Source organism: Aquila chrysaetos, chromosome Z (assembly GCF_900496995.4).
Source record: "Aquila chrysaetos chrysaetos chromosome Z, bAquChr1.4, whole genome shotgun sequence".
Lineage (NCBI taxonomy): Eukaryota > Metazoa > Chordata > Aves > Accipitriformes > Accipitridae > Aquila > Aquila chrysaetos.
This window is the reverse complement of record NC_044030.1, coordinates 70,266,204-70,277,718: the sequence shown is the minus strand read 5'-3', so window position 1 is coordinate 70,277,718 and position 11,515 is coordinate 70,266,204. Positions and strand designations below refer to the sequence as shown.

At 37.4% G+C, this 11,515-nt stretch overlaps 1 long non-coding RNA gene across 2 annotated transcripts; it reads left to right on the top strand.

The window, feature by feature from the left end:
* The first annotated feature begins 2,970 nt into the window (after positions 1-2,970).
* On the top strand, positions 2,971-9,725 carry LOC121232679. 2 transcript variants are annotated; one of them, XR_005931580.1, is made up of 4 exons: positions 2,971-3,059; positions 5,405-5,509; positions 8,688-8,735; positions 9,562-9,725. It is a non-coding gene; the product is annotated as an uncharacterized LOC121232679 (long non-coding RNA). The 2 variants fall into 2 exon arrangements; XR_005931579.1 differs by lacking the exon at positions 2,971-3,059 and having other exon boundaries at positions 5,256-5,509.
* Positions 9,726-11,515: the final 1,790 nt, after the last annotated feature.

Below are 11,515 nucleotides of genomic sequence, written 5' to 3'. Positions count from 1 at the left end.
CTTGTTTTACTGCATATTTCAGCTGTATGAACTTCATTCCTTTCGAAGAAAATCTGTCCTTGCTTTTTGTTTTCCCCCCTTCCTGACATTGAAGGAAGTCTTTTTGAACAATGGAGTTTAAGTCTTCTGTACAACTTCTTGCAGAGCTCACAGAAGCACACAAATGAGCAGTCCTAGAACCCAAAGAATCTGTACAGCCCAAAGGCAATTTTTAGCTTTCAAAAATACTGAATATACAAGGCTTCACATGTCTGAATAGTTCTGATTATATATGGTTAGAGGGCAGTGGTACACACCTTGCACAGTTCCTTTCTCACTCGGATGTCTATTATTTGCTATGATCTTGGAGACAATTCAGTATCAAGGTGGGATTTAGCAAATCCTGTCACTTCAAATCCTTTTTACATTTTGTAGTGTGAAGTTATGAAGCATAAACTTACTCCTTTTCTCCCAGTTATTTCTGGATGTAAATCAGAAAGTAAACACACAGAATATTTAGAGAAAGCTGCAGAAGGCCACATGAAATGCTTTATTCTTTGGACTTACTGGGAGAAGTTTGATTCCAAAACACTGTTTTTACCAGTACAAAGTATTTCAGGATAACCTGGGTAAATCAACTAAAAACTAAAGCTGAATACCAGAACAGGCAAAGAATAAGTAGAAGTATATAGGTCTCCACACTCATTTCTTCCCGAAGAATTAGAAATGCTACATTACTTTCTTAAAATGTAATATGGCCATAGGACAATACATAATTTTAAACTGTGAAAGAATTTAATGGGCCATATGCTAGTAAAGGAAATGAGTTTCTGAACTTGTGATCCAATGCTTGTTGTGGAGAGTAAATATGCCTTTTTTTCCCTGCAATATTTTTTCCGAATTACATTCCTCACAAGTGGTGTTTAAAATAATTTATTGGATAGTATCACCACTCCTCCCTGGGTAGGAGGACAGAAGTGAGGGATGGTCTTAACAAGGATTGCTTCTGTGGATCATGCAGTGGGGAAACTCACCTCATCAAAAATGCTGGTGTCTATTTAGGTAGAGTGACGACATTTGTTATTTCAGGCTGTGAGGCAGCAGTTGCTTGACTCGGGGCTCTGTGCCCTCAATAAGCTGGGACCCACAGATCTGTTCCCAGACTATCTGGAAAATGGTTTTGAGACTGCAGTTTACATTATCACGGTGAGCACTCCTTCCAGGTTAGTTTGTGTCCTTACCCATTTGGCAGCCTCCCTCTCTCCAGATCTGAGCTATCCTTGTCACCTCTGCAGTAAAGAAGTAACTGAGATAATTGCATCATGTTACTTGGCCTTCTGTTTTCTAAAACTCCACTTTGTGATGAGTTATTGTGTCCTTCTCACATCAAGTGTTTCACAGTACAGCTTGACTGGCATTTTTTAGGACCCCTGATGTGAAGTCACATATTCTGTACTTCAGTAGAAGGTTTATGTTTTGGACTGTAAGGTTTATGTTCTTGCCTGTGCAAAGCTAAGTAGACTACTTGACTGTAATCAGTGTACGTGAGATCAGATCTGGACTTGGGAAATTTCTCAGAATAGCTACAACCTATCAGTGGGGTTTGCTGTGGTCCTGTCCCCTCTCTTGAATCAGCGTGTTGCTTCATGTATAGTTTTGTAATAAGCCACTTCAAGAGCTGATCTTGTTGAAAATTGCTTTTTACGTATACCTGATTTTTGGTTTCAATCCCTGCACCAGCTCACTGTGGGTTTGCACAAGCTCCAATGCTGGTCTAGCAAAGGGGCTTAAAACACACACCCAAAAGTAGAAGGTAAGTAGACTGTGGAAGCTTGAACTTAATCTGTGAAATGTCATCATCGTTTTGGGGGAGGAAGAGGAGAGGGGAATGAAAGAACTACCTTGTACAGTAAGTTGCAGTGGCTGTTGTTTACATTCACATACAAATTCATATTCAAAGTTTAGTTTGGGTTTTTTTTTCCTTTTATCTCTTTATCCTCTTCTGTGTTTGTTTCCCTGCTTGTGTGTGTGGTTAAAAACCTTCTATTTTACACCCATTTTCATTGATCATATTTTGACCATTTGAGAAACATAGCCCTAGAGAACGCTAATGACTATGCCAATCAAATATTTTTGTGAAAGTTAAGGATTTCCAAACTCCACAGGTGCTCAAACTACATTTTCCTGGACATTCCTCTTCTTCCTTCTTCCTTCTTAGGGGAGTATCAGAGTGATATATGAACAATTGCTTTTTTTATCAAGTAACAAAAATGTCTTCTAAGGGAGATCTTGAATTATTTTTTCTGGTTAGTTGTATGGATAGATTTTTTTTTCCCGGCAGAAAATAATCTTCTCCTTCATTGAGTAATGTGGCTCATGCATTCACTCTAGGTATGGGAATGTTGAACTAAGTTCCTTTCTCTTCAGGAGACAGATCTTACACTTCTAAACAGGTGCCATAAATACCCAGCACTCAGATGACTGCTCTTGCTCTGTGCTTGTAAAGCTGTTTCTCTTCATCTAAACCAAAAGTACATTGAGTAAGGGCTTGGAATCCTCCTGAGTGACTGTTCAAACAATGGAGCTGAAGGTTCATTACTTCTCCCTTCCAATCAAGGCAGGAACAAAATTGAACCTGGCTTCTGCCAAGTATTCTAGCTAGGAGCTCAGGAAATTTTCTAGAGTGGGGTGCTCTTGCTGAAGCTGTTTTACCTTCTGTAAAATACTTCAATAAATGTTGAGAGGCCAAGATGTGAGACATTGACATGAGATCTCCTCAGGCCTTGTAAGCTACAGAATAAGAGGATGTTTCGTCATAGTGCCGTCTTATAACTTCTTTTTTTTCCTCAAATGAGTGTCCCAATATGAAACTTTTTGTGTCAGGCTGAAAAGATCAATTTCATGTTAAATTGACCAGAACTTCTCTATCTCCTATTTCAGTCACAAAAAGAGATGACAAAAATAAGTTTAGCTTGATATAAACCAAATACAATTTTCCTTTTTCTTTGATTCATCAGCAGAAGTCCCAGTTGAAAGGACCTCAGAATGCTGAAGACCTCCACCCTGCCATTTTTATGAATGTATGTATCACTACTTCATTATTTAAACACCTTCATGTGAACAGCTATCAAGTACTGTATTGCTTGAAAACTGTTCACTTGAACATTTTTAATAATTTATAATACTTCATCTATAATATGTGTTGGAATTATGTTACATAATATTGTGTATTTCTTGACCATGTAAACAGATGAAAATAATTTTCTGGCTCAAATGTAAATACTAATACCGGTACCAGAATTATTATGGCTGCATATTGCCATCATCCAATAAAACAATCCTGCTGAATATTTTTTAAAACAAGCAAGTATAAGGGGTGGGACTCTAGCCAAATTGTAAGGGATTTGTAAATGTCTCCACAAATAATTTTTCCTACTATTTACCCAGCTCTGCTCTTGTGACTGAGTTTACTGAAATGCATAAATCAGTGCTGAGTATTTTAGGAGTCTATCCAGCTGTATTTCTCTTTTAGCATTCTCTTGTCAGTATGAAATATTGTGCCAAGAGCTATATCTGTGTAGTTTACAGAATTTAGATAATTATGTAGGAAGATGAAAAATTAATAAGAAAATAAAAATAGGGTTTATAGTATGGAACTGTCAGTAGCTGCATAAAAAAAATCAGCAAGACACAAGAACTAAGATAAACCTCCTTATGTAACATCTTATCAGTGTTTTGTGCACCAAAACCCCACAGACCATCTCTATAAAACTGAAATAGTTTAAAGACAATGATGGCCATATTAACAATTGATCTGGGGGAATGGCAAATGTATAAAGAAAAGTTTGCTGAAACATTATCAACTGATTATTTTATGGGAAATTTCTATTCACCCTTGAAATATTTTGAAAGATTTATGCGTTAGCCTCATGGTTTTCACCATTTTGAAAGAAAAAAAGGAAAGCATCAAATGTAAAACTTTATATAAAACTATAAAACCTAAAGTTTACATCTAGAAATCAGTAATAACAACCTAGTTTCAATTGTGGCTGTTCTTCTATAGTATTCCCACAGAGCAAGGACAGTTGTATAATTGAGTTAGTCTATTTACGCAAGTATATACTTCATGTTGTGAACGTTAGAAGAAATTGGTCTCATACTACACAAGCTTTAGTATAAACACACCGTAAGCCTTGTAAAACAACCTTATCTGTCACAAGACAGCTCATCCACATTTTATAATATATTTAATTAGTATTTATAGGTGTTAGATGGGACAAAATAAATACAAAGTTCAACCAAAACAGATGAGGCTCCAACAGGATTTGTAAAATGGGTTACTTCACTGTTGGCAGCCTAGGTCTCATTTCAGAGAAAAATCAAAGCAGAATTGAGGAAGAAGAGGAAAGAGAAAAAGGTCACATAGAAGATCTGAAAAACACACTTAACTACAGAAAAAAATTTTGGTATGTTTTTCCTCATTAATTTTGTGGTTTTGAAGTCATATGGCACCCCTCTGGGCTAAGGTAGAGGAATTGCCTACAAGAGGATATCTCTATTTCACTTTTGGGATATAACCTTGGTCTTACTGTGTGTTTTGTGTATCAGAGAAGGAGGTGAGAAGGTAGATAGCATTGTGAATGCTCAAACCTGTACACCGCATAGGCATTGCTTCATTAACGGGCGTATCCCAACCTCCTTCCTCACAAAGGCATTTATGAATCTTCTCAACAATGACAGTGAATTATTTTGGCATCCTTTTCAAGAATATATTGTATTTAAGGAGACTGGCTTTTAATATGAATTTAAACAATATTATTATAAATATATAGAAATAATATTACTGGAATAGGCAAAGCTTCACTAGGCTTACAGAAAATGCCACTTTTTTTTACATGCTGCACACAAACTCGCAGGTTTTAAAAATCAAAGTATGGATGTGGCACAACTAAGACCTGTGTTGAAAAACTAATTAATAATTTCATTTTAATTCATAACTTGTCTTGCTCACATCAGTGGGACTACTTGTGCCAAAAGCTTAAATGTGATTTGCAAAAGCAAGGTCTTCATTATTAATTGTTAATACCCATGGACATTATTTTTTTTAATAAGAAGCAAGAATACTGACATGATCTTTAAAAAAAAAAATAAATCAAGTGAAGTACTTAAATATTTCTTCTCTTCCAAGTAAAAGCAATCTTGCTCCTTTTCTCCCATTTGTTTCTGAACTTTTTTAATTAACTCCTCTACCTTTTTCCTCCCCTTTCTCCCTTCCCTTCCCCCCACCACATTGTTGATTTACCTCAGACAGATCTTTTTGTTGTAAATACTGCACACTTTCTTTTGCATTTGATATATATGTCCTTGAGGGGTGTGAGGTTTTGTTACGTTGCCACTTCTGTTTCACCCATTTCCTATCTTGTAGACAGCCAGCGGTCTGACAACTGGACATCTGTAGCTGGTCATCTACTGAAAAGCCTTCTGAAATCAGCACACAGTTTTAAAAGGAAAGACATCTACTTGATAAGTGGTAAGCATGATTTTATACCAAGTGCAGCAAATACATGAAAGGGAGTGGATTTGTTTCTCCAAATACTTCAGTGGTTTTGATTTATAACTCCACAGACTTTTTGCCTAAGATTTTTTTAATTGTTCCAGTCTGTTTGGGATCTAGCAGAGACTGCAGATTTTTACTAGTTTAGATTATGGTGTTATTTAGCTTAACAGCGAATTCTGCATTCTGGATACTGTTGGCTCATGCTGTACTTCAGGATTAAGGTAACAGGGAAACCAGGGAATGGGTTGACTTTTAGTAATCATCAACATGTCTTGCAAACAAATTATCTGGATAACTACCAAAAGATATGGTCAATGGGATGAATACTGTACATGTTTGGCTGTGTTTCCTAGCACCTAAAGAAATGAGCAAAAACCTACACAATGTACTCCCTTGTATGAATTTAATGTCAAATACAATGTCTGAGCTATTATTTATAAAGAAAAAAAGATACTCTGGCTCCTGCCAGGTTACACAACTGTTTTACCAGATGAGAAACAACCATAAAAGATGGCCTATAAACAGTTAAATAGCAAAACCCCTTTTCTTAGCCAGAGGAGCACTGGACAGGAGACTGTGGGAAAAGTGACTGAGGAAGATACTGGTACAGAGTCTGAAAGTTAGGCTGTTGTATGTAAGCTTGGGTTGCTTTTGGTAAGAGTTAGATGAGACAGTTGCATACACTCATTAATTATTGTAAATGTCACTTTCTTTTATGTTTAGTTCCTTAAGATTAAAGAGTGCCTTGGTTTAAGAAGACTGACTGAACATTGCATTAACCCCTGGTTCCAATCTTCTGAAGGGAACAAATGCAGGCACCCAAATCTAATTACATCTGTGAGGTTAAACAGAGTTGGTTGTGCAGCAATAGCTGAGTAAACACTAAATGAGTTCGCTTGGGTCTAGGAAGCAGTGTAGTTGCAGCAGTATGAAACCCTGCATGTGCTGGTTTTCCCTCTTTTTCAGCCTCTTATTTAGAGTTTGGTCAGAGATCAAAACAGTACCCCACAGCTTGCAGTATAAATAAGATGTGGTCTACTGAAGGAATTAGTCCTCAATTTCTAATGGCTAATCTTGCAAGGTGCTGAGTGCATCCTACACTATCAATTTCAGCTAACAAACGGAGAGTACTTGATAATTCTTTTTAATTTGGGGTTACAAATTTGTAGTTAAGATCAGGCACAGGCTGGCTGCAATGGAGGTTGTTATAGCACGAAAGCATCTGTACCTGATAACAGATGATGACATGGTGAATCATATTTACTGTTGCAGAAGATGGACTAAATGGAATATTTTTAGCAAGGTAAGAATTTTACAGTTTGAGTACTTTCTGGCATGACTATTTGCAATTAAGAAATTGCAATCTCGATATAGGCAACAGAGGAGGGGTTGTTTTAAGGCTTTTTAACCATGTATTTACTCAGCAATTGAGAAATTTGCCAGGTAGTAAGTTCAGCTGCAGTAGATGACACCAGTAATACTACAGATTTCAGAAGTAGTCTGTGTACCCTTCAGCCATTCACTAAACATTATTGTCTGGGACTAAATGTGAATTAGGAGAAGCAGTGGTTACGTGCTGTCTGCAGGCTGTAAATGCAGCTATTCCGTGAGCATAGCTAAGCCATCCAGGTTCCCTGCACTGTGAATGGGAGCAGTAAAGCTCTTGGGAAGGGGATTTAGAATAGTTGTAAAGGGACCACAGCCCACGGCCAAGTAAGGAATGGAGCTGAAATTCTGCCTCTTGCCTGGGCGTAGGTGCTTATCTGTGCCCCTGAGATAGGTGCATGACTGATTGGGAAGCCATTTGTTATGCTCAGGCAGGATGGTGTGCCTTCAGCACTGATCACTGCTTGACCTTAGGGTGTAACTCTGATAAGAGACAGTTGCAGAGACAGTAAGCTCAATTTAATGTCAGCCTATAAGTATACACTCACAACTCTCAACTTCTAGAGAAATGTTCTAGCTACCTGGCTGCAGAGTAATCGAGATGAAGGCCCTGTTACTTGGTTTACTGAGCATTGCCACTGTGCAGCTAGAAATGACCATGATTCATGGAAATAACAAGGATGCTGGCAAGAGGCAGCTCACTTCAGGAGCTGGCAGGAAACAGAGGGTTCCCCTTCTGGATTTGTTTGTGACTGACATCAGAAAGTCATGAATAAAAGGTTTAGAAATATTCCTGCTTGCCTCTCTCATAAAACTCCAGTTTCTGTAGAGAAAGCTCCATTTTAGCCGTCTTCCTTGAGCTGCTCATGAAGTGAACTGCCAAGAGTAAGGGGGAAGAGGGGAACAGAATGGATGGGATAGACAGAAGTAATGAGTTGAAAAGAGGGAATAATGAGATGCACTGTTAATAAAAAATAAGGTCTTAATGGTGTAAGAGTTAGTGAGGAAAGGAAAAAGGAATAGGAGAAATGAGGCTAACGGGCAGAGATGTAAAGATGAGATGACATTAGCGAAGGAAGAAAAACAAGAACAAGTTAAAACCATCATTAGAAAGTGTAATGCTAAGAGTTACAATAAATTGTGGTGTCACTTGGGACTCAGATTGCATGATTTATTGAGCACTGACTACTAGGAGCATTTATCATGCCAGCAGCCATAGGCTTAGCTATTGTGGACCGTAGTGACATCTGGAAGGATGAGTACTTGGTTTTTGATGGAAAGTGAGAGCTCACTGTCATAGCAATCCACACATCTGTGTGTGTAGCACCTGTACATCCTTTTGGTTTTTTTGAGGTGACTATTGCTGCTGTTTAATATATTTAAAAAAAAAAACCAACCAACAATGGCTTTGGAAATTCCAACACTGAATTGAAAAAAATTACCCTTGGTTCTCTGGTACATCACTTCAATTCTTTTATTTTTTTTTTCTCCATTGCTATTAAAAAAAAAAAGAATAAAATATGTAATATTAAAATATGTTAGATGAAGGTTTTTTCATCCCCTAGGATGAGATGAGACAGCTTAAAATTTTTAAAAACTTCTGGAGAATTGGACAGGTGATAGTTTAAGCTATTGTTTCATATTGTAATCTAAGTCATTACTTCAGTTTTTATCATGCAAAAATATTTAAAGCTTTTATTAAGAATTAAGCAGTATTTTAAGTCATGTTATTAATTCCATTTTAACTGTCATTCTTTTTAAAAAGCAAAGGCTTTTCATCAATGGACCAGTGCTAACCCACTCCAAGAATCAGGTAAGATGCTTTACTCACAGTGAAATGCACTCTTAAATCATGATTGGTCCACCATGCTAGTCATCAGACTTATAGTAATGACCCAAAGAAGCCAATCTATTTATAACTTCACCATGATTTGAGTAGCTTTGCATTCTATTATGGACTGCTTTGGCTAAGGATTGTGGCTACATAGAGTGGCAATGACTACTTGGATGGACAACTGAGAGCAATGGTGTAGAGGACAGCTGACTTGATAATCTGTCTAAAACGGGAACAGGCTTAAAGAAAGTGAACTATAAATTCAGTATTTACTTGAATATTACATCAGAATATTAGATTGTAACTGCTAGTAATAGACTTCTAGTGAAAATTATACTAAAGCTTAAAGCTAAACATTTCTTTATGCTTTGTTACTTCTCTGTTGGTGGGAACAGCTAAGTGTTGCTCCTACATGTCTCACAACCTAGTGCCTATGTTTTCAGACTTTAATGCCACCGTGTCATTTAGAAACGACTGTGTCATTTTGAGGAAGATTACTGGAAGGGTAGCATTGTATTTTATGCTGCAAGAGTGGAATGGTATTGATCCTGTAAATGTTCCACCTCCCAAAGCTCACTGTCCACAGACATCAGTGAGCTTCGCTGTATTGGTGACTGACGAACAGTTCTTGAAATTGCAGAAAAAGCAGAGGTTTAGTTTGTTCTGTACTAGAATTTCATATGGAGCATATCAAGTGGAGACAGGTTTTTGTTACTGTTTTGGAGGGTTGATGGCAATTTTGTGTTTTGGAGGGTTTTGGATTCTTTTCCTTATCTCTGCCCTTTTGAATGCTTTCCCATATTAGAAATACTGGACAGATGCCGAATCACATTGCCCCGAGTTCTACATATTCCCTACAATGACAAGTCTGCGTATTTTTATTTTTCTTAAGACTTCTAATATGTGTTTTTGTGTAACAGGAACATGTTTAGAAAAATATAGAAAGAAGGTACTTCAGGACAGAACAGGGTGTCCTGATGCTTACTGAAACATTTCTAACAGCTTTACTAATAGGTGGAAAGTTTTGGGGTTTTTTTTTCTGTCATAAAATGAAAACAATCTGCTTACTCTAAAGGAGGCAGAACCCATCTACAAGCATAAATTGGCTGACCTGGGCATTTCCTCAATAACTTTCTCAGTCACTGGTCACACTATTGAAACACATTCACCGTGTTGTTTCTCTCTCTCTTTAGATCATTTTCCCCATTACATTTTGAGCCAATCTTCTCAGATGAATTTTATAATCATGTAGCTCTATGGATTTCAATTTCTTTTTACCTTATTCACACCTCTGTAAATGTTTTCACGTTCCCAGGAATACAAACATGAAAGTTACTTGTGCTTCTCTTTTTATGTAATTGGGGTAATCGGTTCAGTACAATCTAACTGAGCTGAGCTGAACTTGAGAAAAAAACAGAAATGACATGAGCCACTTTTCAAGACTGAAAAAGCAATTGGAAAGACATACATTGAATTCCCTTGAGCCAAGACCTTTACTTTGAAGACCAACTGTCCTATCGTTCATGAAATTACTTGTAAAGTTCTTCAGAAAGTTTCTCCAAGAGGGTGGTATAATGTACATCATTACAGGGATTACAGCATGCGTAGAGATAACTGTTGCAGTAACTTAGGGTACCTGGATGTCAGCAGCTTGTCAATATTTACAAATTCAGGGATCAACCTTTAGGGATCAAGATTCACCTTTATTTTCTAACACTTCCATTTTTCTGTATTTTAATCAAAAGAATGACCTCAACACATAATCTAGCTTTTCCTCACTGAAATCAGCTATTCCTGCTGTTAACAGTACTAGAATCATCAGGTAAATCAGGGGCCAAATCAGATAAGAATCTAGAAATCTAGGAGCCACCTACAATAAATAACAATAAATGGAATAAATAACCAACCATATTTCTGGACTTCTTGTTCTATTCAGTTGATGCTGTGAAACCAGATACCAACCATATTAGCTTTCTTGAAGACGGTGGTGGTTCTTTGTGGATGACTTTTCAATTCACTGTTACCAAACCTATGAAAATAGTGTGAGGCTTAAAAAGGCAGTCAAGAATTGCGTTAATTGACATGACACTGAGAAGAACCCTGTGGTCAGAGTAAGCTGTGAGCAGAATTGGCAGCATTAAATATCCTGTAACTATCTAATAACCTCCCCCCTTCCTGATCCGTGCCGGAGGAGGGATAACAGAGACCTTTCTCTACAAGGTTCAGGACCAAAACACCACCAGAATAAATCAAGTTCTGATTACATCTTCTAACTGTGGTTAAGGGGAAGGTAGCAAACATGGCTGCTGACGTCCTTGCTTGAACAGCTAGAAAAAAGGTCTAGAAGAGCATCACTCGTTGACCAAGCTGGCATAACTTGACAGAATGACAGTTGTCTTACCATATTACACAGTATTTCTGACTACGGTGACAAGTTCTGTACCCTGCCTTGGACAAGTCTTGCTGCAGTAGAAGAGAATTTAGTGAACAGCACTGAAAAGTCATCTGGAAATCTCCCTTCAAAGAGAAATAATTTCTTAGAGGCAGAGTCCTATCACGTGACAGATTTTTGTTCCCTTTAAACAGTACCTGCTTTTCCTTGCAATTTCCTTTCTGCTCCCTCCTTCAGACACAAAATCTTATCAAGGTAGGAATAAATATGGAATCATTTTATCCTCACTTTTGTAGCTACTTCCACCTCAGAAAATAATGACTTTGTCCCATGTTTGAAATCAACAATACATGATTAATACAGACTT